This window comes from Lichenostomus cassidix, chromosome 3 (assembly GCF_008360975.1).
Source record: "Lichenostomus cassidix isolate B80296 chromosome 3, HeHo_3.0, whole genome shotgun sequence".
Lineage (NCBI taxonomy): Eukaryota > Metazoa > Chordata > Aves > Passeriformes > Meliphagidae > Lichenostomus > Lichenostomus cassidix.
Window position 1 is genome coordinate 98,466,369 of NC_139483.1, and position 13,300 is coordinate 98,479,668.

The 13,300-nt window shown below is 41.7% G+C and overlaps 1 long non-coding RNA gene across 1 annotated transcript; it reads right to left on the reverse strand.

The window, feature by feature from the left end:
* Positions 1-4,807: 4,807 nt before the first annotated feature.
* Positions 4,808-6,492, reverse strand: LOC146440286 (uncharacterized). Its single transcript, XR_014851393.1, has 4 exons — positions 6,214-6,492; positions 5,368-5,490; positions 5,007-5,051; positions 4,808-4,885 (listed from the first exon to the last, which is right to left on the reverse strand). It is a non-coding gene; the product is annotated as an uncharacterized LOC146440286 (long non-coding RNA).
* Between the last annotated feature and the right edge of the window lie 6,808 nt (positions 6,493-13,300).

Genomic DNA, 13,300 nt, shown 5'->3' on the forward strand with positions numbered 1-13,300 from the left:
CCTGTCCTTTTCTCTATTTTATTATTTCCTGTACCCAGTGTGTGGTAGAGTCCTACCATTTCCCGTGAGGCCATTGTCTATTTCTCATTATTTCCCTGTTGATCCATTAGCTGTTTGAGAATTCAATAAGTTGAAGATATTTTTATATTTATGTTGTAATTTTACAATTAACATTGCAAGTAAACTATGTGTTTACCAAACAAATGAAAATATCATTGATACCCAGTAAATCACTGTAACAGCTTTCCAGGGAGCCCATTGCAGTGCCCAGCCATGCTTAAGGTGAAGAACCTTTTCCCAATATCCGACCTAAACCTCCCCTGACACAACTTCAGGCCATTCCCTTGGGTCCTGTCACTGTCACCAGAGAGAAGATATCAGTGTCTGCCTCTCCTCTTCCCCTCACGAGGAAGTTGTAACTGCAATGAGGTCTCCTCTCAATCTCCTCCTCTCCAGGCTGAACAGACCAAGTGACCTCAGCCGCTCCTCACACAGGTTCCCCTCACGGCCTTTCACCATCCTCATTGCTCTCCTTTGGATGCTTTCTCATAGCTTAATGTGTTTCTTACATTGCAGTGCCCAAAACTGCACACAATATTCAAGGTGAGGCTGCCCCAGGTCAGAGCAGAACAGGACAATCCCCTCCCTAGCCCAGCTGGCCATGCTGTGCCTGATGCTCCCAGGACAGGGTTGGCCCTCCTGGCTGCCAGGGCACTGCTGACTTGTGTTCAATTTGCCATCGACCAGGAGCCACAGGTCCCTTTCCAAGGAGCTACTTTCCATCATCTCTTTCCCCAGTCCATACACCCAGGGTTGCCCCATCCCAGGTGCAGAATCCAGCACTAGTTTCTGTTTAAGCTTCTCATGGTTGGTGATTGCCCAATCTTCTAAATCATCAAGGTCTCTCTGCAGGGCCTGTCTGCCTTCCAGGGAGCCAACAGCTCCTCCCAAGAGTGTCTGGAAACCTGACCAGCAAAAAGGGACCTGCAGGTGCTGGTTGACAGCCTGCTGAATATGAGCCAGCATGTGCCAGATGGCCAAAAAGACCAATGGTATCCTGGCTTGTATCAGCAGTGTGGTCAGCAGGACCAGAACAGGGATTGTCCACCTGTACGTGGCACTGGTGAGGCCACACCTCGAGTCCTGTGTTCGGTTCTGGGCTCCTCACAGACATTGAGGCACTGGAGCAAGTCCAGAGAAGGGCAACAGAGCTGGTGAAGGGTCTGGAGCACAAATCTGATGAGGAGCAGCTAAAGGAACCTGGAATTGTTTAACTTGGAGAAAAGGAGGCTCAGGGAAACCTTATTAGTCTCTACAACTGCTTGAAAGGAGGTTGTAACCAGGTGGGAGTTGGTCTCTTCTCCCATGTAACAAGTGATGGGACAAGAGGAAATGGCCTCAAGTTGAGCCAGGTGAGATTTAGATTGACTATTAGGAAAGTGTTGCCACAGAAAGGGTTGTCAGACACTGGAAGAGGCTGCCCAGGGAAATGGTAGAGTCACTATCTCTGGAGGTATTTAAAAGATGTGTAGATGTGGCACTTGGGAACAAGGTTTAGTGGTGAACTTGGCAGTGCTAGGTTAATTGTTGGACTCCATGTTAAAGGTATTTTTCCAACCTAAATGATTCTGTGATTCTATAAAAAAAAATTCAAAATACGTTATTTGTGATTGCCTTTTCAACTCTTCCCTAGTATTTCTCAATGAACCAACTCCATAAACATGTGCAGTAATTTTGGTGGCATGTAACATTAAGTCCTGACTTTTGGCTTTGACAAACATTTCTGTATGATTCAAATTCCCAAATTCGAATTCCCAAATGGCTTTTGTGCAACTCAGTTTCATAGTCACAGTAGTGTCTTTCATAGGCTAGCTGCTGAGTTAATAAAAATTACACAAATTAATAATACATTCCTTTATTTCCAAATGTCAACAATATGGAGTAGAAATAGCTGCAAATAACCAAACCCAAGTTAAAAACAAAAACAACAAAAAGTCACAACATAACAGCAGCCCAACATCTTACTGCAAATATATTAATGTTAGACTTAGCAAGGGACTTGCACAGGTAAAAAGAAGGTTCAGTGGGTTCCACAGCTCTCTGCTTTGCTGACATTTAACGTCCTGTTTGAGCTTCTCTGTGCGAAATGATTTCTACATTTGTCTACAAAGTTCTCATTTACTTCCTGGCAACATTGAGAAAACCCATAGTGTTTGCACATACATAGTGCAGAGAGTTTTTATAGTGGCCGTGGAATAACACTTTAGAGAGAAATTGGGTGCATTTTTTCAGTGTAACCTGGAAAATAAATGCCACCTAGCCCAGGCATTGATATGTGCAATGTCAGCATATCAGCTCCTGTCAAGCAATGTCAGAAGCCAGCTCCTGACAGAAGTGTTGTGATCTGGGAATAATGCAAGAGTTGCTTTAATTTTGATTAATCCCAGATACTGCATGGTGACAGCCTAAGCTCCAGCCCAAAAAGACCAAGGTCATGGAAGTTCTCATTCCTGGAAGACGGGCCTAAGGAGCAGATTCCTGCCCTCCCTGCTCTCCACACCATCAGCCTGGTGCTCTGAAGCTCTATGGTGTGGTGTCACCTCCCTCTCCTTAGGCTCCCCTCCTGTGATCTGTACACAGACACCTTGCTTCAGAAGCAAGGAGGGTGGATGCAGGCACAACTGCCCAGTTGTCAGGGTGCTCAGCCGGAAGAAGAGAAGGAAATGGGGATCTTCAAGTTAGGAAGAAGTAGAAACTGAACCCAGGTCTTCAACTTCCTGATGCCAGTATGGAAAAGCAGACATTATTGCTGGACAGACTTTAAAATTAGTAAGTACTGCTCAGCTGCAGTCTTTACCTCTAAGAGGGTCCCACACTTTGGTCTAACCTTATGCTACTGCACCCTAAAACTTTCTGTAAAACAAATAAACAGACTTTAAAAAGTAAAACAAAACAAAACAAACGTTTGACTAGGTGGCAAACAAGCCTGGTTTCTCAAACTCTGCAACTGCAGAATGAAAAAGGTCTGAGGGATGGGACCTGGCAAGACATCATCTTTAATAAGCAATATGTCACTTGTCATCATTGAGACCAAAGCTGCACTGCTTGGGAGTGCTCATAGGATACAGCTTTTCTGTGTGTTTTGCAGCTTCATTATACTGACACCAACTCACTGATGAATGTTGGCACAGAGAACTTGAGAAAGGGATAAAATTTTACCCCCTGAAATTTGAATATTCAGAATGAAATGAGACTAAAGAAGGTGAAAAAAGGGGCTTAAGATCAACTTGTAGCAGTAAATCAAGAAAAATCAAGAAAAAGTTTGTCTTTAATGCAGGCTAGTGAAAATTTTAAATTAATTCCTAACATTGAAAAAAATTATTATCCCTTTAGGTGAGCTCCTGTGTTGCTGGGGAGCTTCATCTTCCAGCCACCCAGTAAGAATGCACATTACTATTCCCTGGAGAAAGAGAACATGCCAGAGTAGTGATGGATATAAAGTGGGGGCACTCAGGGTTTCTGCCTGAGAGTCCTTTCAGGCATAGACTCACATACTAAGAAGTTGCACAGTTAAACTTGAACAGATCATTAATTTGGTAATGAAAAAGTAGCCAAGTCCATATGAAATGCCCCAACTTCCATCATTTAGCAGCAAATCAAAAGAAAACTATTAGGACAGATGGTAAACTTACTGATAACACCGTTGGCACAATGAAGAATGTTTAATGATACCTAATAATGCTTCAAACAGGATGAGCTGTACTATCTCAGCACACTGCATTTCTGGTCTTTAGGAGCCACGGCTTGCCAAGGGCACCCAAGGCAAGCACTTCTAGTCCACAGCACACAAACTCTTGAGGGTCCAGAGACTGCTTCTGAGAGACAGGGTCCTAAGGTCCTAACAGAGGGGCTGTTAGTGCCAGGGAGGTGGGAATTTGGATTAAATTCTTTTTGCCAAGCCCTGTCCTGTTTGTCCTGAACTCACCAGGAGATATTTCCAAAAACAAACAATGAGAACAGGATTGACACTGTGGAAACACCACCTGCACAGTGTTTCCAAAGTGCTGATGCTTTGGGGACCAGGAAAGTCATTCTTATTCTAGACTGTGGAAGACAGTTTTGAGACATCTGCAGTCCAAATATCAAAACAAAAAAATGCTTACCAAACAGCAGATATAATCAGTTGTGTCCTGTCACTTGTATGCAAGCACTGCAGTAAAAGAAATAAGTAGGAATTTTTGAATTCCTTGTCCCACTTCTGCTCACAGTGAAAAGAGGAACTAGACCAAGTAGCCAATTCTTGCTTTCCCTGACAGATCAATATGCTTTATCTTCATGCCATAAACAAAAAGCATGAATCAAACTCATACCTTAAACACTCATGTGTCATGGATTCCAGCCAAGACATTTACCCTCTGTGTTTTGTAAATATAAAAAATAAAATAAAAAAATAGTCAAATGGAAGTAATGAATTTTACCTCTCAATACATTTTCTGTTACTCTAATGAAAAATCAGCATTATTGATCTAATAGTTAATGAAGTAAATATTTCTCATGCTTCCTTTCTTGTAATGAATAATTTTTCAGTCGAAATCCCCAATATAAAGAGTATATATATTTTGATAGCTGAACAGCAGCAGCTCTTCTCTTCAGTACCACTCATTCCTTCAGAAAAGGTAGCTCTAGAACAGCACAGCAGCAGTGAGGACTGCACCCTTCCCAGGTTGCTGCAAAGGCAGGCAGAGTCAGGCCCCCTCTCTTTAGTCTTACCAAGATTAGCAAGAGATTTAACTAAATTATTAATAATTTCCATGCAGGAAGAATTGCTGCTGGGTGCAGGAAGATTCTTCTGTAAGCAGTTCCCACAGGCAAGATTTTCAACTTTCTAGTGAAATACAGAAATCAAATTTTTGTATCAGAAGAAAATAAGAAATTTAAAACCTATCAGTTAATTAATGTTGTATAAATGGTCACATGCTCAGAAAGGGGAAAGCCAATATTCTTACCTGGGGTGAATAAAGGTGGAACTTCTCCCACTTCTTGTTTGCAATCTCCAGGGTGCAGTGTACAAGGAGCAACAGAATAATGGCAAACAGGAGAGCAAATGAGAGGAAAGTGATCACTCATTTTCACAGCCCTCCTTTGCTTTTGAACTTTTGAAAGAAAATGCTACAGATCAATAGGTTTCCTCATTAGCCAACTTTAGCACCAGGCTGTGAATATTAGGAACAACCTTGACTTACACAGAGATGAGCTGTGCAGAGCAAAACCAAGCTGACATCACTTGCAGTGTGGAATTTCTCTGGACTGAGAGTTTATATGTCAGGAGATAAAGGCTGAACATATAACTGCTTCTTGCAAACTCACCTCTTGGGGTGGGGACTGAGAATTTCCTTTCTCTCCTGCCCAAAGCTTTGCAAATTTACCCTGCTAATCTTCACTGTTTGGCCTTGATTTTTGGGGGGATGCTCCCCATTCTGTTCAGGTTTTCTGGTGAGAGAAGGGCAAAAGACCAGTTCTCTTTGAAGCACAGCCACTTGTTCCAGTTTCTTCTTTTTAAAATTGAAAAATCTCTATCCCTTGCTAAAGAATAAACATCTTGTAAATTATTTTATGAAGTACAAATAAATTGTTTCAAGTAAGCATATTTTTTCCTCCATGTTTTCTGCATTTCACAGGATAAAAGCAGTTTTACTTCATGGCACTATGATGATACAGCTCACAACTTCAAATTTCCACTCAGCATTAGTTTCCAACACCAAGCATTTTAGCAGATGAGAAAATGTCATAACTGTGCTGAAATCCTGACAGAAGATACATTTTCCTTACGCCTGCAAAACATGTCCACATTTAATACCTGTGCAAGCAAATGCTCAGTTCTCTTTCCCCATGCCTCCTCAAAATTTCTTTCTGTGCAAAGGAATCAAATCCATGGCAGTGAACAGACCTTTTTGACATCAGGTTTCAGGTAAGTAAAAAGCTGCAGATCTTTACAAGGGAACCTCTCTGTTCCTTTGTTTCTAATTATTTTCTGTTTTGTCAATTTAAATTGGAAGCTTCTTGCTGCAAGAAATATCTTTAACTTACCATATAAATAAAGTTGTATAACCAGTCACACACCTGAGTAGGGTAAAACCAAACCTTTGCCCAGAGTATGAATAAAAATGTAATTTTTTTCCTTAAATTTTGCATTCTGTTTCCTGATAATTTTACCTTGTCAACTTAAAATTGTAATTATTTGAGTCAAGACAGGTCTCCAGCTGCAGTTTACAGAGAAAGGCAAAATCCAGACCCTGTGGCTCCTGCATTGGCGTGGCTGGGATCTACTGCCTCCCCTCCCACCTCTGCATGGGAGGCAGCACAGACCCCAGAGCTGATCACTTATTTATGTCTTGCAACCAGTGGCTGCAAAAGGCATCAGCTCTGTCTCTCAGAGGAATGGGAGACATGTGGAAACAGCCTCCAGTTCAAATGCAGAGCTCTGTGCCAGCACAGCACTTGTTCAGGAGGTATCACAAGTACCTGTGTCAGCTCTCCATGCCCTGGAGACCCACCTGTCATCTCTGCAAGTCTCTGCAGCTGCCATCACAGCTGATGCAGTTAAGTAAATGCTCAAAGCCACGTGTATCCTGCCTATGCAAGTACCTTTAGCAAAACAGCAGCAGAAACTTAGCTTGACTCCTAGGTGATTGATTCTTTATTTCAAAAATGTAATTTTGAGTGTATTCAATTATGAAAATCAAATAATGAAGAAAAATGCTTTTTTTTCTGTCACAAGCCAACTTTGAAAAGTGATGATTTTTCATTTCCTAATTTGATTTATTCAGCTAATCTACTTGACCTCATGCAGACCTTCTGTTTCCATGTCTGAGTGGTAGGGAGGAGGGGTTCTCAGTGCATGTGAGAAAGCCAGAGGGGCTGTGAAGAAAACTAAAGCCCAAAACATGTTGTTTCCATGAGAAAAAAGTAAAATGTGCATTTATTACAATAATTGTTACAAAGGGCTTCTCTCTTCTTTGCACTTGTGTTGTGGGACCCCAAAAATGAAATTATTAGCCTAAGAGAAAAAAGAAAACTATTCAAAACCTTGGTTTAGGATTATATGAATTTGTTGTGTGAGTAAGGTTTTGTGTCTTCCCTGTGCTCAACAGGCAGAAGCACATCACTGCAGCTTACAGGCTTAGAGAAAGATGCTCATTCAATTCCATTCCCTTCCAACAGCCTGGGTGGCCATCAGTACTTGCTCATTTCAGGTCTGATCCTGCAGTCTGAACATACACTTAAATAGCAACATCTTCCCACATACAGGGGACCAGCATGGACATAAGGAGCAAGCTGGGTCTCTACCCCTCTCTCGTACCCACAAAGAGCAACAGGAAGGGCACTGCTTTTGCAAGATTTTGGTCAATCCCCAGTGGTCCTTCCTCTCCTAGCAGCTTTTGTGTTTTTTCTTTAGTCTCCCTTTCTATGCCTAATTTTGTACCAACATGTTTTTTCCCTTGTCAAAGGTGAGAGAAAACTGCAGCTCTGGAGGGGATGTGGGTAGCCAGCAGTGGGTAGCCTGGAGACCAAACACCAAGTGGATTTGGGGATTAAAGGGATCCCACTTTGGATTGCCATCTCACTGGCTGAAATGGAAGGTACATTTTTCCTCTGCTATTGGCTCAGCATCCTCAGCTGTCCCTCAGAATTAATTTTGGTCCTGACCAGGAGGAAACTGTCAGTGATGAAGAGAAGAGCTGTCCTTCCTGCTCTACTAGCAAAATCAACAGGATTATTACTTAACCCAAGAGAAGTTTTCTTTCTGAGGGAAATATAATCCTGAATAGGCACTGGTGGCATGACCTGCTTGAGGAAGGACATCTTTCTTGTTGATTTTCAGCTGAGCAGTTGGCAAAAGGAAATATTAACACTCAGATGGAGGACTAGGCAAGTAGACAATTTTGGGGATTTATCCAAGATACAGGCAGAGATCCCACAGCTCAATGCAGCAGGGAAAGCTTCATGTCTTAGTGCTCCTTCTTTATACATTCTCTTCTAGCTAAAATTATCATCTGTTGGGTTGATTAATCTTAGATTTCTGTTCAAAAATAGTTGGTACTGAAGGTAGCTAGAGTTTTCTATTACCTATAAAATGTGACCTGAAGAGACCCAAAGAACAAGCATCTTAGTGAGTAAGGTAGTATTTGCACCTTAATAGTACAGAGAATTTAATGGGCAGCTGGAAAGGAGCTGGTCAGTATGCACAGGGTTGGACTTATCCTTGTATTTGGGATTTAGACATATTGCAATAGGAAGCTTTATTCAACCTAAAACCCACGTAGCTGTGGTCCTTGTAAGCTGAAAGGTACATATCAGCAACAACTCATACACTTGAGAGTCACAACTACCTCAATTAACTTGTGACCTGCTTGAATTACCTTTAAATTAAAGTTATTTTCCAGCACACGACATTATTTCCAGCACACAACACATTATTTTATTTGAATAGAGGTGTAGATAGCATAACAGTAATTTTTCAGAGTGCCAATAAACCCTAATCTGAGATTTTGACTTCAGAGAGACTGTAAACTGAGGAGAGAAACACAGAAGCAGTATTCTGCAGAAAAATTTGTCCAGAAATACCTTTATGTGCTTTGGCCAGATATGAAACATTTGAATATGCACCTTTAGATACCCTATATTAAGTAAGTGCTTGCTGCTTCTTCTGAGTGGTTTGTGACAGAACATGCCATCTACTGTGAAACAAGACGCCTGACAGAAATAAAGGATAATAGTTTTTAAAACAGAGTGGAAATCTGGAGCCTTTCCATTGCCTTTAATGGGCTTTGGATTAATTCCAAACAGGCTGCAGTGATGTGTTGCTCACTGTAATTCCCTGGCTCTCGCCCTTACCTTGTGCAAGAGAACATCACCCAGCAGAGCACCAGCACACAGCCTCACCCTTGGGGCCGAGGCAACACCAGCAGCACCAGCCAGGGCTAGTGCCATGTTTGTGGCTCAGGATGATCCCAGAAGGATAGAAAAATCCTCATGAAAGGCAGAGGTCAGCTCCAGAATTTGTCATGGATACGACCTTTCTTTACTGTGCTCTGCCAGGGGGTCCCAAAGCCCAGCCAAGAAGTTGTTCCATGCTTTGGGTGCACAGCTTTCCTGCAGGGAATCACAGAGTCACATGGAATCAGACTGGTTGGAAGGGACCACAGTGACCACACAGGTCATCTGGTCAAACATCCTTGATCAGCAGGGTCATCCCAGAGCATGAGGCACAGGCTAGGCTGGATAGACAGAATAGGCAGGAAGACTGCAGAAATCCAGGGCTCACAAGAAAGATGCTGCTCCTTAGGTGCTGTTCCTTGGGCAGGGTTCACTAAGGTGCTGCTTCCCTGAACCTCCTGAGCCCACTGAAGGGAGGTTGCCAACAGTCATGTCTTCCTGGCCTCAGGCAGTTCCCTCTCAGCTAGAAACGCAGCCTATGGGAATGTATTTCCAAAGCTTCAGCTTTATCTCCACATTTCATTCTTTCCTGCAGCAGCACCAGCACACGGGGCTCTTGTTCCATCTGTTCCTACTCCCAGATGATGCACCATTTGTGCTGCAGGAACTGCCCTCCTCCCTAAAGTAGCCGGTGAGCTCCCCTCTCCCACTGTGCCCAGCTCTGCTCAGTGCCTGGAGCTGGCAGAGGTTTGCTTGGCTGGTAACAAACCAAAGCCGGGTGATGCAGTGGGATATGGGGACAGGGGGATAGAACCACCACTCCCCCAGTTCACTGCACAGACACATGGATCTTTGGAGGGGCAGGTGGGGAGGGAGGGCTGCCCCAGTCCTTCCTGGGTCCCTGGGGGATAACCTGGCAATCACTGCAGCCAAGTGAAGTTACAGCTGCTTGGTATTTAGGTTTCTGGTCTCCCTAAGCTCAGCATGCTGGTGGTTTTGAATTCAATTTCATTATTGGTGTGAATATGAGTTGCAGGTTGTTTTCTCCACACTGGATTGCTCCAAGTTATACATATGCATTACTGGCTTGAGCTTAGGCTTCAATGCACAAAGGCTTGTGTGGCATAGTAACACACCTCAGAAATGAAAAGACTGAATAATTGCTGAATAATTACTAGATATAGAGCTCCTTGCAGAAAGAGAAAGGTCATGCTGTGAAAGAAATGTCCTTTTATTTCCAAAATGAAGCTGCTGAAATAATGCTCACAGCAAGGTTTAGCTGCAGAGCTCTCAGCAGTTTTATTAATAAGAATTACTTCCAGCCACTCTGTATGTGAAGCACTGTGACTTCAGGCAGACTCACATCTCCTGTCATGTATAAAGAAACACAACCATCAGCTCTACTGCTTTGTGTGTGGCTGTGAAGATGTGGTATGAAGGAGACCAGGCATCACATCCCATTCTGATGCACCTGGCCTTTTGTGAGAAGCTAATTTTATTCATGAGCAAAAGTGATTTGCTAAATACAGCCTATAAAACCAGAATTTAAGGTAGATGTAAGGATATAATCAGAGAAATAAAATATTAGCCTTTCCACATCATATAAACCCATGCATTCTTTTTAGTAAGTGGATTTCTTTAATCAGCGCTTGTTCATTGACTGTAAGTTAACATCTAAAATCTTGGCACTGATCTTTGGCACATTTGCTGAGACAAAATATCATTATTAACAATTAGAGTAGAGTTATTCTAAAATATTTTGCTGCACTTGAACAATTATCTGGGTAATCACTGACAGTAGAGTACAGGCAATGATGCCAAAGCACAGAGCTGAGTTCTTTATTGTTTTCCAATCTTAGCCTCCAATTAAAAATCACAATGAGCCCATGGAGTTAATGTTTGTGTCATGCAGTTTTATCTCACTTAAGCTCATGCAGATACTGACTATTTTCATGTTCACCAACTCTGAGTGTTTTCAACCAAATTTCTGTGCACATACAGGCATGTGCTCACACAGCTCCCCCTACTCTGCCAACCCCATATTGTATGAACTTTGTCTCAGTGGAATTCTCCACTTCTGAAAGCACAGCTCAGCCACAGCCCAGCACAGCCCAGCTCAGTGCTGGTGACTCTGCCCACCTGAGAGCACAACCACTGAGAGCATCTCCATCTGACAACACAGATTGCTCACTGCAAACCCAGGTCTATAAAAAGATCCTGCTATCACAGCCTTCCTAAAGCAGATTTTGGAATCCAAGGAGTCCTACATAATGAAAGAGTTATGAAGTAATGGTAGGCAAATAAGTAGTGGTACTGCAAAGTCCTGGTGAGTCATCCAAATTACAAGTGTAACTGGGGAGTGTTGGCTCACCAGTTTAGCTAGGAGGAGAGTATTTTGTTTTATTTTGCAGGCCTGTAGTTTAAACCCTTTTACACCCTCTTTACTGAGTGGTTTGCCTGCTGTTCCAAGGAAACTATTTATTCTGCTGGAAGTCTCATTTTGTCTTTGATGCTTTTCTTTAAATTGTCATTGCTATATAAATAGAATCTTAGCTAAAAAGAAGCATTTAAAAACGTTTAGCAGGGACTTGCTGTCATACCAATATAGATTTGTGTGTGTGTGTGTGTGCATGCATAACATACAAATGTGAAAGTCTGAGTAAACGGAATTAATATGGAAAAAAAACCCCAAGCACCAAAGTGCACTCTCTTGCCAACACTTTCCTTTTAATAGGAAAAACAAGGAGCAGTGAAATTGTTGAAGTGTTTCTCTGAGAACAAAGTCTGCCTTTCGTGACATAAAGCCAAAATAATTATTTTTAGGAGGTCCTAAAAGATAAATTAGTCAGGTATGAGATAAAATAGAACTTTAAATGTCAAATTTTATATTCAGGAGGGTGGTATAGAAGATGCAGATTAGGAGAGAACAAGTGAGAGCACTGCAGCTCTTGGTGAGTGCCTAAGGCCTTCAAGATTTAGGTGTCACTGGTTACAAGGTGACCAGGGACATGATCTAGAGAAGATCATTATGTAAAACACAATGTTTTTGGAAGGTAACCAATACTTGTTTTCCTTCTTGAATAGAGCTTGGTTCTTTCCTTAGGCAGTTTTCAGTAGAGATTAGACAGCAGCTGCTCAGTTCTGCAGCTGATCAGTTTTGGGAGCTCTGCCAGGCCAGGGAAATTTCTTTAAAGAAATAATTGAGCATCTCTAGCTCAGTTACCCACTTCACCCAGTTCACACAAACCTTTGTGCCTTCAGTGAGAAACAGCTACCAGCAGATCCACCTTCTGCTCCATTAAGTCTAAACTCCTGTAAAACTCTTTCGTTTCCAGCACTGATTGATTCTTTCTGATGTGCATTCCAGAAGAAACCATTAAACTATACGGCCTAGCAGTAAAATTAATTGTGCATCTACTGGATAATAAAGAGGAATTAATGTCAGGTGAATGTCAATAACTAGAGCAAAAAAGGATTCTTTGTCATCATTTCAATAGTGACTAAGAAATCCTGTGAGTGAACCCTGGAGATAGACTGTGAAGAGTTTTTACTCCTCTAGGCTGTTTGATTTATATTGCATTATTTGACATAGACACATATTTTACATTAAATGTAAAACACTTTTGATTATACTGACTGCCTTACAAAAGTCCTATTGATCACACACCCTTTGCTCAATCACTCATGATTCCAGGATAATGAAGATTATTTTTAGAGTTACAGAAGAGGTCAGTATCCTGGCATTTTACAGTATCTTGAGGACTATTCTTATAAAAAGGAATAATGAATATTGAAATAAAAGGAATGTTGTTAAATTAATATCTACAAAAATAGAGAATTCAGAATGTTTCATGCCCACACATTAAAGAAGGGATTTCTCAATTAAACATGAAGTGCCTCATTGGGCCAGAGCCACAGAACCTGTTAGTCCTCCAGCTTCTAACAGCTGCCACCCAGAGTACTATGCTGGCCTCACTCCTTTAATTTGAAGGACTTGCCTTCCTGCTAGGAGTTGGAGATTACTACAACTAAACATGGCATTTCTGATTAATAATACAAAAGTGAGACACATTTTTAGCTCTATATGTACAGGACACATAGGAACCCAACCATTTGTTTTCTACTACACTTTTAGCTTGAACAACCTCTTACAGGAATGATCACAGCACTGATTATATATTTTATGAAAGACAGAATTAATTTTAAATGTGGGTATAGGAGAAATTTTTTCTGCCCTTGATTGACCCTGAAGTTACACATAAATATGGTGGTTTTTTCCCCAGGTCTTTTTTGAAGTAGTAGATAACATATATTCAGACTGTCATCTTGGTTTAGGTTCTGGTCATAATCATATGGGGATTGA